This window comes from Ambystoma mexicanum, chromosome 10, assembly GCF_040938575.1.
Source record: "Ambystoma mexicanum isolate Mex_15411 chromosome 10, UKY_AmexF1_1, whole genome shotgun sequence".
Taxonomy (NCBI): Eukaryota; Metazoa; Chordata; class Amphibia; order Caudata; family Ambystomatidae; genus Ambystoma; species Ambystoma mexicanum.
The window spans coordinates 445,878,269-445,897,035 of NC_090932.1; positions in this window are offsets into that span (position 1 = coordinate 445,878,269).

Consider the following 18,767-nt stretch of genomic DNA (forward strand, 5'->3'; position numbering starts at 1 on the left):
CGGTGGGAGGGATAGAGACACGGGGCTTGGGCGGCAGGAGGGATAGAGACACGGGGCATGAGCGGGTGGAGGGATTTAGACATCGGGCATGAGTGGGGGGTGGGCGGCGGGAGGGATAGAGACACGGGGCATGAGCGGGGGGTGGGCGGCGGGAGGGATAGACACACGGGGCATGAGCGGGGGGTGGGCGGCTGGAGGAATAGACACATGGGGCATGAGCGGGGGTTGGGCGGCGATAGGGATAAACACACGGGGCATGAGCGAGGGGTGGGCGTGAGGGATAGACACACGAGGCATGAGCGAAGGGTGGGCGGGAGGGATAGACACACGGGGCATGAGCAGGGGGCAGGCGGCAGGAGGGATAGACACACGGGGCATGAGCGGGGGTGGGTGGGAGAGACACACGGGGCATGAGCAGGGGTGGGGGGGAGGGGAGAGACACACGGGGCATGAGCCGGGGGGTGGGTGGCGGGAGGGATAGACACACGGGGCATGAGCGGGGGGTGGGCGGCGGGAGGGATAGACACACGGGGCATGAGCGAGGGTTGTGGGGTGGGGGGAAGGGGAGAGACACATGGGGCATGAGCGGGGGGTGCGCGGTGGGAGGGATAGAGACATGGGGCATGAGCAGCGGGAGGGATAGAGACATGGGGCATGAGCGGGGGAGGGATAGAGACACGGGGCATGAGTGGGGGTGGGTGGCGGGAGAGATAGACACACGGGGCATGAGCGGGGGGTGGGCAGCAGGAGGGATAGACACACGGGGCATGAGCGGGGGGTGGGCTGCGGGAGGGATAGACACACAGGGCATGAGCGGGGTTTGGCTGCGGGAGGGATACACACACGGTACATGAGCGGGGGTGGCCGGCGGGAGTGATAGACACACAGGGCATGAGCGGGGGGTGGGCGGTGGGAGGGATAGAGACACGGGGCATGAGCAGCGGGAGGGATAGAGACACGGGGCATGAGCGGGGGAGGGATAGAGACACGGGGCATGAGCGGGGGTAGGCGGCGGGAGAGATAGACACACAGGGCATGAGCGGGGGGTGGGCGGCGGGTGAGATAGACACACGGGGCATGAGCGGGGTTGGGCGGCAGGAGGGATAGACACACGGGGCATGAGCGGGGTTGGGCGGCGGGAGGGATAGACACACGGGGCATGAGCAGGGGGTGGCCAGCGGGAGAGAGAGAGACACACGGGGCATGAGCGGGGGGTGGGTGGCGGGAGGGATAGACACACGGGTTATGAGCGGGGGTGGGCGGCGGGAGGGATAGACACACGGGGCATGAGCGGGGGATGGGCGGTGGGAGGGATAGACACACAGGGCATGAGCGGGGGGTCGCGGTGGGAGGGATAGACACACGGGGCATGAGCGGGGGGTCGGGGTGTCGGGGGGAGGGTAGAGACACATGGGGCATGAGCGGGGTTGTGGGCGGCGGAAGGGATAGAGACACGGGGCATGAGCGGGGGGTGGGCGGCGGTAGGGATAGAGACACGGGGCATGAGCAGGGGGTGGGCGGCGGGCGGGATAAAGACACGGGGCATGAGTGGGGGGTGGGCGGCGGGAGGGATAGAGACACGGGCGGTGGGCGGCAGGAGGGATAGAGACATGGGGCATGAGCGGGGGGTGGGCGGTGGGAGGGATAGACACATGGAGCATGAGCGGGGGGTGGGTGGCGGGAGGGATAGACACACGGGACATGAGCGGGGGGTGGGCGGCAGGAGGGATAGACACACGGAGCATGAGCGGGGGTTGTGCGGGCGAGGCATAGAGACACGGGGCATGAGCAGGGCGTGGGCAGTGGGAGGGATAGAGACACGGGGCATGAGCGGGGGGTGGGCGGCGGGAGGGATAGAGACACGGGGCTGGAGCGGGGGGTGGGCGGCGGGAGGGATAGACACACGGGGCATGAGCGGGGGGAGGAATAGAGACACGGGGCATGAGCGGGGGGTGGGCGACGGGAGGGATAGAGACACGGGGCATGAGCGGGGGGTGGGCGGCGGGAGGGATAGAAAACACGGGGCATGAGCGGGGGGTGTGCGGGATGGGTAGACACACGGGGCATTGGCGGGGGGTGGGCGGGAGGGATAGACACACGGGGCATGAGCGGGAGTGGAGGGGAGGGGAGAGACACACGGGGCATGAGCGGGGAGTGGGCAGCGGGAGGGATAGAGACACGGGGCATGAGCGTGGGAGGGATAGAGACACGGGGCATGAGCGGGGGTGGGCGGCGGGAGAGATAGACACACAGGGCATGAGCGGGGGGTGGGCGGCGGGTGAGATAGACACACGGGGCATGAGCGGGGTTGGGCGGCAGGAGGGATAGACACACGGGGCATGAGCGGGGTTGGGCGGCGGGAGGGATAGACACACGGGGCATGAGCGGGGGGTGGCCGGCGGGAGAGAGAGAGACACACGGGGCATGAGCAGGGGGTGGGTGGCGGGAGGGATAGACACACGGGTTATGAGTGGGGGGTGGTCGGCGGGAGGGATAGACACACGGGGCATGAGCGGGGGATGGGCGGTGGGAGGGATAGACACATGGGGCATGAGCGGGGGGTCGCGGTGGGAGGGATAGACACACGGGGCATGAGCGGGGGGTCGGGGTGTCGGGGGGAGGGTAGAGACACATGGGGCATGAGCGGGGAGTGGGCGTTGGGAGGGATAGAGACACGGGGCATGAGCGGGGGGTGGGCGGCGGAAGGGATAGAGACACAGGGCATGAGCGGGGGGTGGGCGGCGGGAGGGATAGAGACACGGGGCATGAGCAGGGGGTGGGCGGCGGGCGGGATAAAGACACGGGGCATGAGTGGGGGGTGGGCGGCGCGAGGGATAGAGACACGGGCGGTGGGCGGCAGGAGGGATAGAGACATGGGGCATGAGCGGGGGGTGGGCGGTGGGAGGGATAGACACATGGAGCATGAGCGGGGGGTGGGCGGCGGGAGGGATAGACACACGGGACATGAGCGGGGGGTGGGCGGCAGGAGGGATAGACACACGGAGCATGAGCGGGGGTTGTGCGGCGGAGGCATAGAGACACGGGGCATGAGCAGGGCGTGGGCAGTGGGAGGGATAGAGACACGGGGCATGAGTGGGGGTGGGCGGCGGGAGGGATAGAGACACGGGGCATGAGCGGGGGGTGGGCGGCGGGAGGGATAGACACACGGGGCATGAGCGGGGGGAGGAATAGAGACACGGGGCATGAGCGGGGGATGGGCGGCGGGAGGGATAGAGACACGGGGCATGAGCGGGGGGTGTGCGGGATGGGTAGACACACGGGGCATTGGCGGGGGGTGGGCGGGAGGGATAGACACACGGGGCATGAGCGGGAGTGGAGGGGAGGGGAGAGACACACGGGGCATGAGCGGGGAGTGGGCAGCGGGAGGGATAGAGACATGGGGCATGAGCGGAGGGTGGGCGGTGGGAGGGATAGAGACAAAGGGCGTGGGCGGCGGGAGGGATGGAGCACGGGGCATGAGCGGGGGGAGGGATAGAGACATGGGGCATGAGTGGGGGTGGGCGGCGGGAGAGATAGACACACGGGGCATGAGCGGGGGGTGGGTGGCGGGAGGGATAGATACACGGGGCATGAGCGGGGGGTGGGCGGCGGGAGGGATAGACACACGGGGCATGAGCGGGGTTGAGCGGTGGGAGGGCAGACACACGGGGCATGAGCGGGGGGTGGCCGGCGGGAGGGATAGACACACGGGGCATGAGCGGGGGGTGGGCGGTGGGAGGGATAGACACACAGGGCAAGAGCAGGGGGTGGGCGGCGGGGTGGTAGACACACGGGGCATGAGCGAGGGGTGGGCGGCGGGAGGGATAGACACACGGGGCATGAGCGGGGGATGGGCGGTGGGAGGGATAGACACACGGGGCATGAGCGGGGGGTCGGGGTGTCGGGGGGGAGGGTAGAGACACATGGGGCATGAGCGGGGAGTGGGCGTTGGGACGGATAGAGACACGGGGCATGAGCAGGGGGTGGGCGGCGGGAGGGATAGAGACACGGGGCATGAGCGGGGGGTGGGCGGCGGGCGGGATAAAGACACGGGGCATGAGTGGGGGGTGGGCGGCGGGAGGGATAGAGACCCAGGGCGTGGGCGGCGGGAGGGATAGAGACATGGGGCATGAGCAGGGGGTGGGCGGTGGGAGGGATAGACACACGGGGCATGAGCGGGGGGTGGGCGGAGGGAGGGATAGACACAGGGGACATGAGCGGGGGGTGGGCGGCAGGAGGGATAGACACACGGAGCATGAGCGGGGGTTGTGCGGCGGAGGCATAGAGACACGGGGCATGAGCACTGCGTGGGCAGTGGGAGGGATAGAGACACGGGGCATGAGTGGGGGTGGGCGGCGGGAGGGATAGAGACAAGGGGCATGAGCGGGGGGTGGGTGGCGGGAGGGATAGAGACACGGGGCGTGGGCGGTGGGAGGGATAGAGACACGGGGCATGAGCGGGGGGTGTGCGGGATGGATAGACACACGGGGCATGGGTGGGAGGTGGGCGGCGGGAGGGATAGACACACGGGGCATGAGCGGGACTGGAGGGGAGGGGAGAGACACACGGGGCATGAGCGGGGAGTGGGCGGCGGGAGGGATAGAGACATGGGGCATGAGCGGGGGGTGGGCGGTGGGAGGGATAGAGACACAGGGCGTGGGCGGCGGGAGGGATAGAGACACGGGGCATGAGCGGGGGGAGGGATAGAGACATGGGGCATGAGTGGGGGGTGGGCGGCGGGAGGGATAGAGACACGGGGCATGAGCGGGGGGTGGGCGGTGGGAGGGATAGACACACGGGGCATGAGCGTGGGGTGGGCGGCAGGAGTTTCTAGACACACGGGGCTTGAGCGGGGGGTGGGCGACTGGAGGGATAGACACACGGGGCATGAGCGGGGGGTGGGCGGCGATAGGGTAAACACACGGGGCATGAGCGAGGGGTGGGCGGGGGGGATAGACACACGGGGCATGAGCGAAGGGTGGGTGGGAGGGATAGACACACGGGGCATGAGCAGGGGGCAGGCGGCAGGAGGGATAGACACACGGGGCATGAGCGGGGGTTGGGGGGAGGGGAGAGACACACGGGGCATGAGCTGGGGGTGGGCGGTGGGAGGGATAGAGAAATGGGGCATGAGCGGGGGGTGGGCGCCGGGAGCGATAGAGACACGGGGCATGGGCGGCGGGTTGGATAGAGACACGGGGCATGAGCGGGGTAGGGATAGAGACACTGGGCATGAGCGGGGGTGGGCGGCGGGAGAGATAGACACACGGGGCATGAGCGGGGGGTGGGCGGCGGGAGGGATAGTCACACGGGACATGAGCGGGGGGTGGGCGGCAGGAAGGATAGACACACGGGGCATGAGCGGGGTTGGGCGGCGGGAGGGATAGACACACGGGGGCATGAGCGGGGGGTGGGCTGCGGGAGGGATAGACACACGGGGCTTGAGCGGGCGGTGGGCGGCGGGAGGGATAGAAAACACGGGGCATGAGCGGGGGGTGGGCGGGATGGATAGACACACGGGGCATGGGCGGGGGGTGGGCGGGATAGACACACGGGGCATGAGCGGGGGGTGGGCGGCGGGAGGGTTAGACACACGGGGCATGAGCAGGGGTGGGGGGGAGGGGAGAGACACACGGGGCAGGAGCGGGGGTGGAGGGGAGGGGAGAGACACAAGGGGCATGAGCAGGGAGTGGGCGGCGGGAGGGATAGAGACATGGGGCATGAGCAGGGGGTGGGCGGTGGGAGGGATAGAGACACGGGGCATGGGCGGCGGGAGGGATAGAGACACGGGGCATGAGCGAGGGGAGGGATAGAGACATGGGGATTGAGTGGGGGGTGGGCGGCGGGAGGGATAGAGACATGGGGCATGAGCGGGGGGTGGGCGGCAGGAAGGATAGACACACGGGGCATGAGCGGGGTTGGGCGGCGGGAGGGATAGACACACGGGCCATGAGCGGGGGGTGGGTGGGCGGCGGGAGGGATAGACACACGGGGCATGAGCGGGGGGTGGGTGGCGGGAGGGATAGAAAAGACGGGGCATGAGCGGGGGGTGGGCGGGATGGATAGACACACGGGACATGGGCGGTGGGTGGGCGGGAGGGATAGACACACGGGGCATGAGCGGGGGGTGGGCGGTGGGAGGGTTAGATACACGGGGCATGAGCAGGGGTGGGGGGGAGGGGAGAGACACACGGGGCATGAGCGGGGGTGGAGGGGAGAGACACACGGGGCATGAGCAGGGAGTGGGCGGTGGGAGGGATAGAGACACGGGGCTTGGGCGGCGGGAGGGATAGAGACACAGGGCATGAGCGGGGGGAGGGATAGAGACATGGGGCATGAGTGGGGGGTGGGCGGCGGGAGGGATCGCCACACGGGGCATGAGTGGGGGGTGGGCAGCGGGAGGGATAGACACACGGGGCATGAGCGAGGGGTGGGCGGCAGGAGGGTTAGACACACGGGGCATGAGCAGGGGTGGGGGGGAGGGGAGAGACACACGGGGCAGGAGCGGGGGTGGAGGGGAGGGGAGCGACACAAGGGGCATGAGCGGGGAGTGGGCGGCGGGAGGGATAGAGACCTGGGGCATGAGCGGGGTGTGGGCGGTGGGAGGGATAGAGACACGGGGCGTGGGCGGTGGGAGGGATAGAGACACGGGGCATGAGCGGGGGGAGGGATAGAGACATGGGGATTGTGTGGGGGTGGGCGGCTGGAGGGATAGAGACACGGGGCATGAGCGGGGGGTGGGCGGCAGGAAGGATAGACACACGGGGCATGAGCGGGGTTGAGCGGCGGGAGGGATAGACACACGGGGCATGAGCGGGGGGTGGGCGGCGGGAGGGATAGACACACGGGGCATGAGCGGGGGGTGGGCGGCGGGAGGGATAGAAAACACGGGGCATGAGTGGGGGTGGGCGGGATGGATAGACACACGGGACATGGGCGGGGGGTGGGCGGGAGGGATAGACACATGGGGCATGAGTGGGGGGTGTGCGGCGGGAGGGTTAGACACACGGGGCATGAGCAGGGGTGGGGGGGAGGGGAGAGACACACGGGGCATGAACGGGGGTGGAGGGGAGGGGAGAGACACACGGGGCATGAGCAGGGAGTGGGCGGCGGGAGGGATAGAGACATGGGGCATGAGCGGGGAGTGGGCGGTGGGAGGGATAGAGACACGGGGCTTGGGCGGCAGGAGGGATAGAGACACGGGGCATGAGCGGGTGGAGGGATTTAGACATCGGGCATGAGTGGGGGGTGGGCGGCGGGAGGGATAGAGACACGGGGCATGAGCGGGGGGTGGGCGGCGGGAGGGATAGACACACGGGGCATGAGCGGGGGGTGGGCGGCTGGAGGAATAGACACATGGGGCATGAGCGGGGGTTGGGCGGCGATAGGGATAAACACACGGGGCATGAGCGAGGGGTGGGCGTGAGGGATAGACACACGAGGCATGAGCGAAGGGTGGGCGGGAGGGATAGACACACGGGGCATGAGCAGGGGGCAGGCGGCAGGAGGGATAGACACACGGGGCATGAGCGGGGGTGGGTGGGAGAGACACACGGGGCATGAGCAGGGGTGGGGGGGAGGGGAGAGACACACGGGGCATGAGCCGGGGGGTGGGTGGCGGGAGGGATAGACACACGGGGCATGAGCGGGGGGTGGGCGGCGGGAGGGATAGACACACGGGGCATGAGCGAGGGTTGTGGGGTGGGGGGAAGGGGAGAGACACATGGGGCATGAGCGGGGGGTGCGCGGTGGGAGGGATAGAGACATGGGGCATGAGCAGCGGGAGGGATAGAGACATGGGGCATGAGCGGGGGAGGGATAGAGACACGGGGCATGAGTGGGGGTGGGTGGCGGGAGAGATAGACACACGGGGCATGAGCGGGGGGTGGGCAGCGGGAGGGATAGACACACGGGGCATGAGCGGGGGGTGGGCTGCGGGAGGGATAGACACACAGGGCATGAGCGGGGTTTGGCTGCGGGAGGGATACACACACGGTACATGAGCGGGGGTGGCCGGCGGGAGTGATAGACACACAGGGCATGAGCGGGGGGTGGGCGGTGGGAGGGATAGAGACACGGGGCATGAGCAGCGGGAGGGATAGAGACACGGGGCATGATCGGGGGAGGGATAGAGACACGGGGCATGAGCGGGGGTAGGCGGCGGGAGAGATAGACACACAGGGCATGAGCGGGGGGTGGGCGGCGGGTGAGATAGACACACGGGGCATGAGCGGGGTTGGGCGGCAGGAGGGATAGACACACGGGGCATGAGCGGGGTTGGGCGGCGGGAGGGATAGACACACGGGGCATGAGCAGGGGGTGGCCAGCGGGAGAGAGAGAGACACACGGGGCATGAGCGGGGGGTGGGTGGCGGGAGGGATAGACACACGGGTTATGAGCGGGGGTGGGCGGCGGGAGGGATAGACACACGGGGCATGAGCGGGGGATGGGCGGTGGGAGGGATAGACACACAGGGCATGAGCGGGGGGTCGCGGTGGGAGGGATAGACACACGGGGCATGAGCGGGGGGTCGGGGTGTCGGGGGGAGGGTAGAGACACATGGGGCATGAGCGGGGAGTGGGCGTTGGGAGGGATAGAGACACGGGGCATGAGCGGGGTTGTGGGCGGCGGAAGGGATAGAGACACGGGGCATGAGCGGGGGGTGGGCGGCGGTAGGGATAGAGACACGGGGCATGAGCAGGGGGTGGGCGGCGGGCGGGATAAAGACACGGGGCATGAGTGGGGGGTGGGCGGCGGGAGGGATAGAGACACGGGCGGTGGGCGGCAGGAGGGATAGAGACATGGGGCATGAGCGGGGGGTGGGCGGTGGGAGGGATAGACACATGGAGCATGAGCGGGGGGTGGGTGGCGGGAGGGATAGACACACGGGACATGAGCGGGGGGTGGGCGGCAGGAGGGATAGACACACGGAGCATGAGCGGGGGTTGTGCGGGCGAGGCATAGAGACACGGGGCATGAGCAGGGCGTGGGCAGTGGGAGGGATAGAGACACGGGGCATGAGCGGGGGTGGGCGGCGGGAGGGATAGAGACACGGGGCTGGAGCGGGGGGTGGGCGGCGGGAGGGATAGACACACGGGGCATGAGCGGGGGGAGGAATAGAGACACGGGGCATGAGCGGGGGGTGGGCGACGGGAGGGATAGAGACACGGGGCATGAGCGGGGGTGGGCGGCGGGAGGGATAGAAAACACGGGGCATGAGCGGGGGGTGTGCGGGATGGGTAGACACACGGGGCATTGGCGGGGGGTGGGCGGGAGGGATAGACACACGGGGCATGAGCGGGAGTGGGAGGGGAGGGGAGAGACACACGGGGCATGAGCGGGGAGTGGGCAGCGGGAGGGATAGAGACATGGGGCATGAGCGGGGGGTGGGCGGTGGGAGGGATAGAGACAAAGGGCGTGGGCGGCGGGAGGGATGGAGCACGGGGCATGAGCGGGGGGAGGGATAGAGACATGGGGCATGAGTGGGGGTGGGCGGCGGGAGAGATAGACACACAGGGCATGAGCGGGGGGTGGGTGGCGGGAGGGATAGATACACGGGGCATGAGCGGGGGGTGGGCGGCGGGAGGGATAGACACACGGGGCATGAGCGGGGTTGGGCGGTGGGAGGGCAGACACACGGGGCATGAGCGGGGGGTGGCCGGCGGGAGGGATAGACACACGGGGCATGAGCGGGAGGTGGGCGGTGGGAGGGATAGACACACAGGGCAAGAGCAGGGGGTGGGCGGCGGGGGGGTAGACACACGGGACATGAGCGAGGGGTGGGCGGCGGGAGGGATAGCCACACGGGGCATGAGCGGGGGATGGGCGGTGGGAGGGATAGACACACGGGGCATGAGCGGGGGGTCGGGGTGTCGGGGGGAGGGTAGAGACACATGGGGCATGAGCGGGGAGTGGGCGTTGGGACGGATAGAGACACGGGGCATGAGCAGGCGGTGGGCGGCGGGAGGGATAGAGACACGGGGCATAAGCGGGGGGTGGGCGGTGGGCGGGATAAAGACACGGGGCATGAGTGGGGGGTGGGCGGCGGGAGGGATAGAGACACAGGGCGTGGGCGGCGGGAGGGATAGAGACATGGGGCATGAGCAGGGGGTGGGCGGTGGGAGGGATAGACACACGGGGCATGAGCGGGGGGTGGGCGGAGGGAGGGATAGACACACGGGACATGAGCGGGGGGTGGGCGGCAGGAGGGATAGACACACGGAGCATGAGCGGGGGTTGTGCGGCGGAGGCATAGAGACACGGGGCATGAGCACTGCGTGGGCAGTGGGAGGGATAGAGACACGGGGCATGAGTGGGGGTGGGCGGCGCGAGGGATAGAGACAAGGGGCATGAGCGGGGGGTGGGCGGCGGGAGGGTTAGACACACGGGGCATGAGCAGGGGTGGGGGGAGGGGAGAGACACATGGGGCATGAGCGGGGGTGGAGGGGAGAGACACACGGGGCATGAGCAGGGAGTGGGCGGCGGGAGGGATAGAGACATGGGGCATGAGCGGGGGGTGGGCGGTGGGAGGGATAGAGACACGGGGCTTGGGCGGCGGGAGGGATAGAGACACGGGGCATGAGCGGGGGGAGGGATAGAGACATGGGGCATGAGTGGGGGTGGCGGCGGGAGGGATAGAGACACGGGGCATGAGCGGGGGGAGGGATAGAGACATGGGACATGAGTGGGGGGTGGGCAGCGGGAGGGATAGAGACAGGGGGCATGAGCGGGGGGTGGGCGGCAGGAGGGATAGACACATGGGGCATGAGCGGGCGGTGGGCGGCTGGAGGGATAGACACACGGGGCATGAGCGGGGGTTGGGCGGCGATAGGGATAAACACACGGGGCATGAGCGAGGGGTGGGCGGGAGGGATAGACACACGGGGCATGAGCGAAGGGTGGGCGGGAGGGATAGATACACGGGGCATGAGCAGGGGGCAGGCGGCAGGAGGGATAGACACACAGGGCATGAGCGGCGGTGGGGGGGAGAGACACACGCGGCATGTGCGGGGGTCAGGGGGAGGGGAGAGACACACAGGCCATGAGCCGGGGGTGGGCGGCGGGAGGTATAGAGACATGGGGCATGAGCGGGGGGTGGGCGGTGGGAGGGATAGAGACACGGGGCATGAGCGGGGGGGTGGTGGCGGTAGGGAGAGACACACGGGGCATGAGCGGGGGGTGGGCGGTGGGAGGGATCGCCACACGGGGCATGAGTGGGGGGTGGGCAGCGGGAGGGATAGACACACGGGGCATGAGCGAGGGGGTGGGCGGCAGGAGGGTTAGACACACGGGGCATGAGCAGGGGTGGGGGGGAGGGGAGAGACACACGGGGCAGGAGCGGGGGTGGAGGGGAGGGGAGCGACACAAGGGGCATGAGCGGGGAGTGGGCGGCGGGAGGGATAGAGACCTGGGGCATGAGCGGGGGGTGGGCGGTGGGAGGGATAGAGACACGGGGCGTGGGCGGCGGGAGGGATAGAGACACGGGGCATGAGCGGGGGGAGGGATAGAGACATGGGGATTGTGTGGGGGGTGGGCGGCTGGAGGGATAGAGACACGGGGCATGAGCGGGGGGTGGGCGGCAGGAAGGATAGACACATGGGGCATGAGCGGGGTTGAGCGGCGGGAGGGATAGACACACGGGGCCATGAGCGGGGGTGGGCGGCGGGAGGGATGACACACGGGGCATGAGCGGGGTGGTGGGCGGGCGGGAGGGATAGAAAACACGGGGCATGAGCGGGGGGGTGGGCGGGAGGGTTAGACACACGGGGCCTGAGCAGGGGTGGGGGGGAGGGGAGAGACACACGGGGCATGAACGGGGGTGGAGGGGAGGGGAGAGACACACGGGGCATGAGCAGGGAGTGGGCGGCGGGAGGGATAGAGACATGGGGCATGAGCGGGGAGTGGGCGGTGGGAGGGATAGAGACACGGGGCTTGGGCGGCAGGAGGGATAGAGACACGGGGCATGAGCGGGTGGAGGGATTTAGACATCGGGCATGAGTGGGGGGTGGGCGGCGGGAGGGATAGAGACACGGGGCATGAGCGGGGGGTGGGCGGCGGGAGGGATAGACACACGGGGCATGAGCGGGGGTGGGCGGCTGGAGGAATAGACACATGGGGCATGAGCGGGGGTTGGGCGGCGATAGGGATAAACACACGGGGCATGAGCGAGGGGTGGGCGGGAGGGATAGACACACGAAGCATGAGCGAAGGGTGGGCGGGAGGGATAGACACACGGGGCATGAGCAGGGGGCAGGCGGCAGGAGGGATAGACACACGGGGCATGAGTGGGGGTGGGTGGGAGAGACACACGGGGCATGAGCAGGGGTGGGGGGAGGGGGAGAGACACATGGGGCATGAGCCGGGGGGTGGGTGGCGGGAGGGATAGACACACGGGGCATGAGCGGGGGTGGGCGGCGGGACCGATAGACACACGGGGCATGAGCGAGGGTTGGGGGGTGGGGGGAAGGGGAGAGACACATGGGGCATGAGCGGGGGGTGCGCGGTGGGAGGGATAGAGACATGGGGCATGAGCAGCGGGAGGGATAGAGACATGGGGCATGAGCGGGGGAGGGATAGAGACACGGGGCATGAGTGGGGGTGGGTGGCGGGAGAGATAGACACACGGGGCATGAGCGGGGGGTGGGCAGCGTGAGGGATAGACACACGGGGCATGAGCGGGGGGTGGGCTGCGGGAGGGATAGACACAGGGGCATGAGCGGGGTTTGGCGGCGGGAGGGATAGACACACGGGACATGAGCGGGGGTGGCCGGCGGAGTGATAGACACACGGGCATGAGCGGGGGGTGGGCGGTGGGAGGGATAGAGACACGGGGCATGAGCAGCGGGAGGGATAGAGACACGGGGCATGAGCGTGGGAGGGATAGAGACACGGGGCATGAGCGGGGGTGGGCGGCGGAGAGATAGACACACAGGGCATGAGCGGGGGGTGGGCGGCGGGTGAGATAGACACACGGGGCATGAGCGGGGTTGGGCGGCAGGAGGGATAGACACACGGGGCATGAGCGGGGTTGGGCGGCCGGGAGGGATAGACACACGGGGCATGAGCGGGGGGTGGCCGGCGGGAGAGAGAGAGACACACGGGGCATGAGCAGGGGGTGGGTGGCGGGAGGGATAGACACACGGGTTATGAGTGGGGGGTGGTCGGCGGGAGGGATAGACACACGGGGCATGAGCGGGGGATGGGCGGTGGGAGGGATAGACACATGGGGCATGAGCGGGGGGTCGCGGTGGGAGGGATAGACACACGGGGCATGAGCGGGGGGTCGGGGTGTCGGGGGGAGGGTAGAGACACATGGGGCATGAGCGGGGAGTGGGCGTTGGGAGGGATAGAGACACGGGGCATGAGCGGGGGGTGGGCGGCGGAAGGGATAGAGACACAGGGCATGAGCGGGGGGTGGGCGGCGGGGAGGGATAGAGACACGGGGCATGAGCAGGGGGTGGGCGGCGGGCGGGATAAAGACACGGGGCATGAGTGGGGGGTGGGCGGCGCGAGGGATAGAGACACGGGCGGTGGGCGGCAGGAGGGATAGAGACATGGGGCATGAGCGGGGGTGGGCGGTGGGAGGGATAGACACATGGAGCATGAGCGGGGGGTGGGCGGCGGGAGGGATAGACACACGGGACATGAGCGGGGGGTGGGCGGCAGGAGGGATAGGACACACGGAGCATGAGCGGGGGTTGTGCGGCGGAGGCATAGAGACACGGGGCATGAGCAGGGCGTGGGCAGTGGGAGGGATAGAGACACGGGGCATGAGTGGGGGTGGGCGGCGGGAGGGATAGAGACACGGGGCATGAGCGGGGGGTGGGCGGCGGGAGGGATAGACACACGGGGCCATGAGCGGGGGGAGGAATAGAGACACGGGGCATGAGCGGGGGATGGGCGGCGGGAGGGATAGAGACACGGGGCATGAGCGGGGGGTGTGCGGGATGGGTAGACACACGGGGCATTGGCGGGGGTGGGCGGGAGGGATAGACACACGGGGCATGAGCGGGGAGGTGGAGGGGAGGGGAGAGACACACGGGGCATGAGCGGGGAGTGGGCAGCGGGAGGGATAGAGACATGGGGCATGAGCGGAGGGTGGGCGGTGGGAGGGATAGAGACAAAGGGCGTGGGCGGCGGGAGGGATGGAGCACGGGGCATGAGCGGGGGGAGGGATAGAGACATGGGGCATGAGTGGGGGTGGGCGGCGGGAGAGATAGACACACGGGGCATGAGCGGGGGGTGGGTGGCGGAGGGATAGATACACGGGGCATGGAGCGGGGGGTGGGCGGCGGGAGGGATAGACACACGGGGCATGAGCGGGTTGGGCGGTGGGAGGGCAGACACACGGGGCATGAGCGGGGGGTGGCCGGCGGGAGGGATAGACACACGGGGCATGAGCGGGGGGTGGGCGGTGGGAGGGATAGACACACAGGGCAAGAGCAGGGGGTGGGCGGCGGGGGGGTAGACACACGGGGCATGAGCGAGGGGTGGGCGGCGGGAGGGATAGACACACGGGGCATGAGCGGGGGATGGGCGGTGGGAGGGATAGACACACGGGGCATGAGCGGTGGGTCGGGGTGTCGGGGGGGAGGGTAGAGACACATGGGGCATGAGCGGGGAGTGGGCGTTGGGACGGATAGAGACACGGGGCATGAGCAGGGGTGGGCGGCGGGAGGGATAGAGACACGGGGCATGAGCGGGGGTGGGCGGCGGGCGGGATAAAGACACGGGGCATGAGTGGGGGTGGGCGGCGGGAGGGATAGAGACCCAGGGCGTGGGCGGCGGGAGGGATAGAGACATGGGGCATGAGCAGGGGGTGGGCGGTGGGAGGGATAGACACACGGGGCATGAGCGGGGGGTGGGCGGAGGGAGGGATAGACACAGGGGACATGAGCGGGGGGTTGGCGGCAGGAGGGATAGACACACGGAGCATGAGCGGGGGTTGTGCGGCGGAGGCATAGAGACACGGGGCATGAGCACTGCGTGGGCAGTGGGAGGGATAGAGACACGGGGCATAAGTGGGGGTGGGCGGCGGGAGTGATAGAGACAAGGGGCATGAGCGGGGGTGGGTGGCGGGAGGGATAGAGACACGGGGCGTGGGCGGTGGAGGGATAGAGACACGGGGCATGAGCGGGGGGTGTGCGGGATGGATAGACACACGGGGCATGGGGTGGGAGGTGGGCGGCGGGAGGGATAGACACACGGGGCATGAGCGGGACTGGAGGGGAGGGGAGAGACACACGGGGCATGAGCGGGGGAGTGGGCGGCGGAGGGATAGAGACATGGGGCATGAGCGGGGGGTGGGCGGTGGGAGGGATAGAGACACAGGGCGTGGGCGGCGGGAGGGATAGAGACACGGGGCATGAGCGGGGGGAGGGATAGAGACATGGGGCATGAGTGGGGGGTGGGCGGCGGGAGGGATAGAGACACGGGGCATGAGCGGGGGGTGGGCGGTGGGAGGGATAGACACACGGGGCATGAGCGTGGGGTGGGCGGCAGGAGTTTCTAGGACACACGGGGCTTGAGCGGGGGTGGGCGACTGGAGGGATAGACACACGGGGCATGAGCGGGGGGTGGGCGGCGATAGGGTAAACACACGGGGCATGAGCGAGGGGTGGGCGGGGGGGATAGACACACGGGGCATGAGCGAAGGGTGGGTGGGAGGGATAGACACACGGGGCATGAGCAGGGGGCAGGCGGCAGGAGGGATAGACACACGGGGCATGAGCGGGGGTTGGGGGGAGGGGAGAGACACACGGGGCATGAGCTGGGGGGTGGGCGGCGGGAGGGATAGAGAAATGGGGCATGAGCGGGGGGTGGGCGCCGGGAGCGATAGAGACACGGGGCATGGGCGGCGGGTTTGGATAGAGACACGGGGCATGAGCGGGGTAGGGATAGAGACACTGGGCATGAGCGGGGGTGGGCGGCGGGGAGAGATAGACACACGGGGCATGAGCGGGGGGTGGGCGGCGGGAGGGATAGACACACGGGACATGAGCGGGGGGTGGGCGGCAGGAAGGATAGACACACGGGGCATGAGCGGGGTTGGGCGGCGGGAGGGATAGACACACGGGGCATGAGCGGGGGGTGGGCTGCGGGAGGGATAGACACACGGGGCATGAGCGGGCGTGGGCGGCGGGAGGGATAGAAAACACGGGGCATGAGCGGGGGTGGGCGGGATGGATAGACACACGGGGCATGGGCGGGGGGTGGGCGGGATAGACACACGGGGCATGAGCGGGGGGTGGGCGGCGGGAGGGTTAGACACACGGGGCATGAGCAGGGGTGGGGGGGAGGGGAGAGACACACGGGGCAGGAGCGGGGGTGGAGGGGAGGGGAGAGACACAAGGGGCATGAGCAGGGAGTGGGCGGCGGGAGGGATAGAGACATGGGGCATGAGCAGGGGGTGGGCGGTGGGAGGGATAGAGACACGGGGCATGGGCGGCGGGAGGGATAGAGACACGGGGCATGAGCGAGGGGAGGGATAGAGACATGGGGATTGAGTGGGGGGTGGGCGGCGGGAGGGATAGAGACATGGGGCATGAGCGGGGGGTGGGCGGCAGGAAGGATAGACACACGGGGCATGAGCGTGGTTGGGCGCGGGAGGGATAGACACACGGGCCATGAGCGGGGGGTGGGCGGCGGGAGGGATAGACACACGGGGCATGAGCGGGGGTGGGGTGGCGGGAGGGATAGAAAAGACGGGGCATGAGCGGGGGGTGGGCGGGATGGATAGACACACGGGACATGGGCGGGTGGGTGGGCGGGAGGGATAGACACACGGGGCATGAGCGGGGGGTGGGCGGTGGGAGGGTTAGATACACGGGGCATGAGCAGGGGTGGGGGGGAGGGGAGAGACACACGGGGCATGAGCGGGGGTGGAGGGGAGAGACACACGGGGCATGAGCAGGGAGTGGGCGGTGGGAGGGATAGAGACACGGGGCTTGGGCGGCGGGAGGGATAGAGACACAGGGCATGAGCGGGGGGAGGGATAGAGACATGGGGCATGAGTGGGGGGTGGGCGGCGGGAGGGATACAGACAGGGGGCATGAGCGGGGGGTGGGCGGTGGGAGGGATAGACACACGGGGCATGAGCGGGGGGTGGGCGGCTGGAGGGATAGATACACGGGGCATGAGCGGGGGTTGGGCGGCGATAGGGATAAACACACGGGGCATGAGCGAGGGGTGGGCGGGAGGGATAGACACACGGGGCATGAGCGAAGGGTGGGTGGGAGGGATAGACACACGGGGCATGAGCAGGGGGCAGGCGGCAGGAGGGATAGACACACGGGGCATGAGCGGCGGTGGGGGGAGAGACACACGGGGCATGTGCGGGGGTCGGGGGAGGGGAGAGACACACGGGGCATGAGCCGGGGGTGGGCGGCGGGAGGTATAGAGACATGGGGCATGAGCGGGGGGGTGGGCGGCGGGAGGGATAGAGACACGGGGCATGAGCGGGGGGTAGGCGGCGGTAGGGATAGACACACGGGGCATGAGCGGGGGGGTGGGCGGTGGGAGGGATCGCCACACGGGGCATGAGTGGTGGGTGGGCAGCGGGAGGGATAGACACACGGGCATGAGCGAGGGGTGGGCAGCGGGAGGGTTAGACACACGGGGCATGAGCATGGGGAGGGGGGAGGGGAGAGACACACGGGGCAGGAGCGGGGGTGGAGGGGAGGGGAGAGACACAAGGGGCATGAGCGGGGAGTGGGCGGCGGGAGGATAGAGACATGGGGCATGAGCGGGGGGTTGGCAGTGGGAGGGATAGAGACACGGGGCGTGGGCGGCGGGAGGGATAGACACACGGGGCATGAGCGGGCGGAGGGATAGAGACATGGGGATTGAGTGGGGGGTGGGCGGCGGGAGGGATAGAGACACGGGCATGAGCGGGGGGTGGGCGGCAGGAAGGATAGACACACGGGGCATGAGCGGGGTTAGGCGGCGGGAGGATAGAAACACGGGGCATGAGCGGGGGGTGGGCGGCGGGGAGGGATAGACACACGGGGCATGAGCGGGGGGTGGGCGGCGGGAGGGATAGAAAACACGGGGCATGAGCGGGCGGTGGGCGGGATGGATAGACACACGGGACATGGGCGGGGGGTGGGCGGGAGGGATAGACACATGGGGCATGAGCGGGGGGTGGGCGGCGGGAGGGTTAGACACACGGGGCATGAGCAGGGGTGGGGGGGAGGGGAGAGACACACGGGGCATGAACGGGGGTGGAGGGGAGAGACACACGGGGCATGAGCAGGGAGTGGGCGGCGGGAGGGATAGAGACATGGGGCATGAGCGGAGGGTGGGCGGTGGGAGGGATAGAGACACGGGGCTTGGGCGGCGGGAGGGATAGAGACACGGGGCATGAGCGGGGGGAGGGATAGAGACATCGGGCATGAGTGGGGGGTGGGCGGCGGGAGGGATAGAGACATGTGGCATGACCGGGGGGTGGGCGGCGGGAGGGATAGACACACGGGGCATGAGCGGGGGGTGGGCGGCTGGAGGAATAGACACACGGGGCATGAGCGGGGGTTGGGCGGCGATAGGGATAAACACACGGGGCATGAGCGAGGGGTGGGCGGGAGGGATAGACACACGGGGCATGAGCGAAGGGTGGGCAGGAGGGATAGACACACGGGGCATGAGCAGGAGGCAGGCGGCAGGAGGGATAGACACACGGGGCATGAGCGGGGGTGGGGGGGAGAGACACACGGGGCATGAGCAGGGGTGGGGGGGAGGGGAGAGACACACGGGGCATGAGCCGGGGGGTG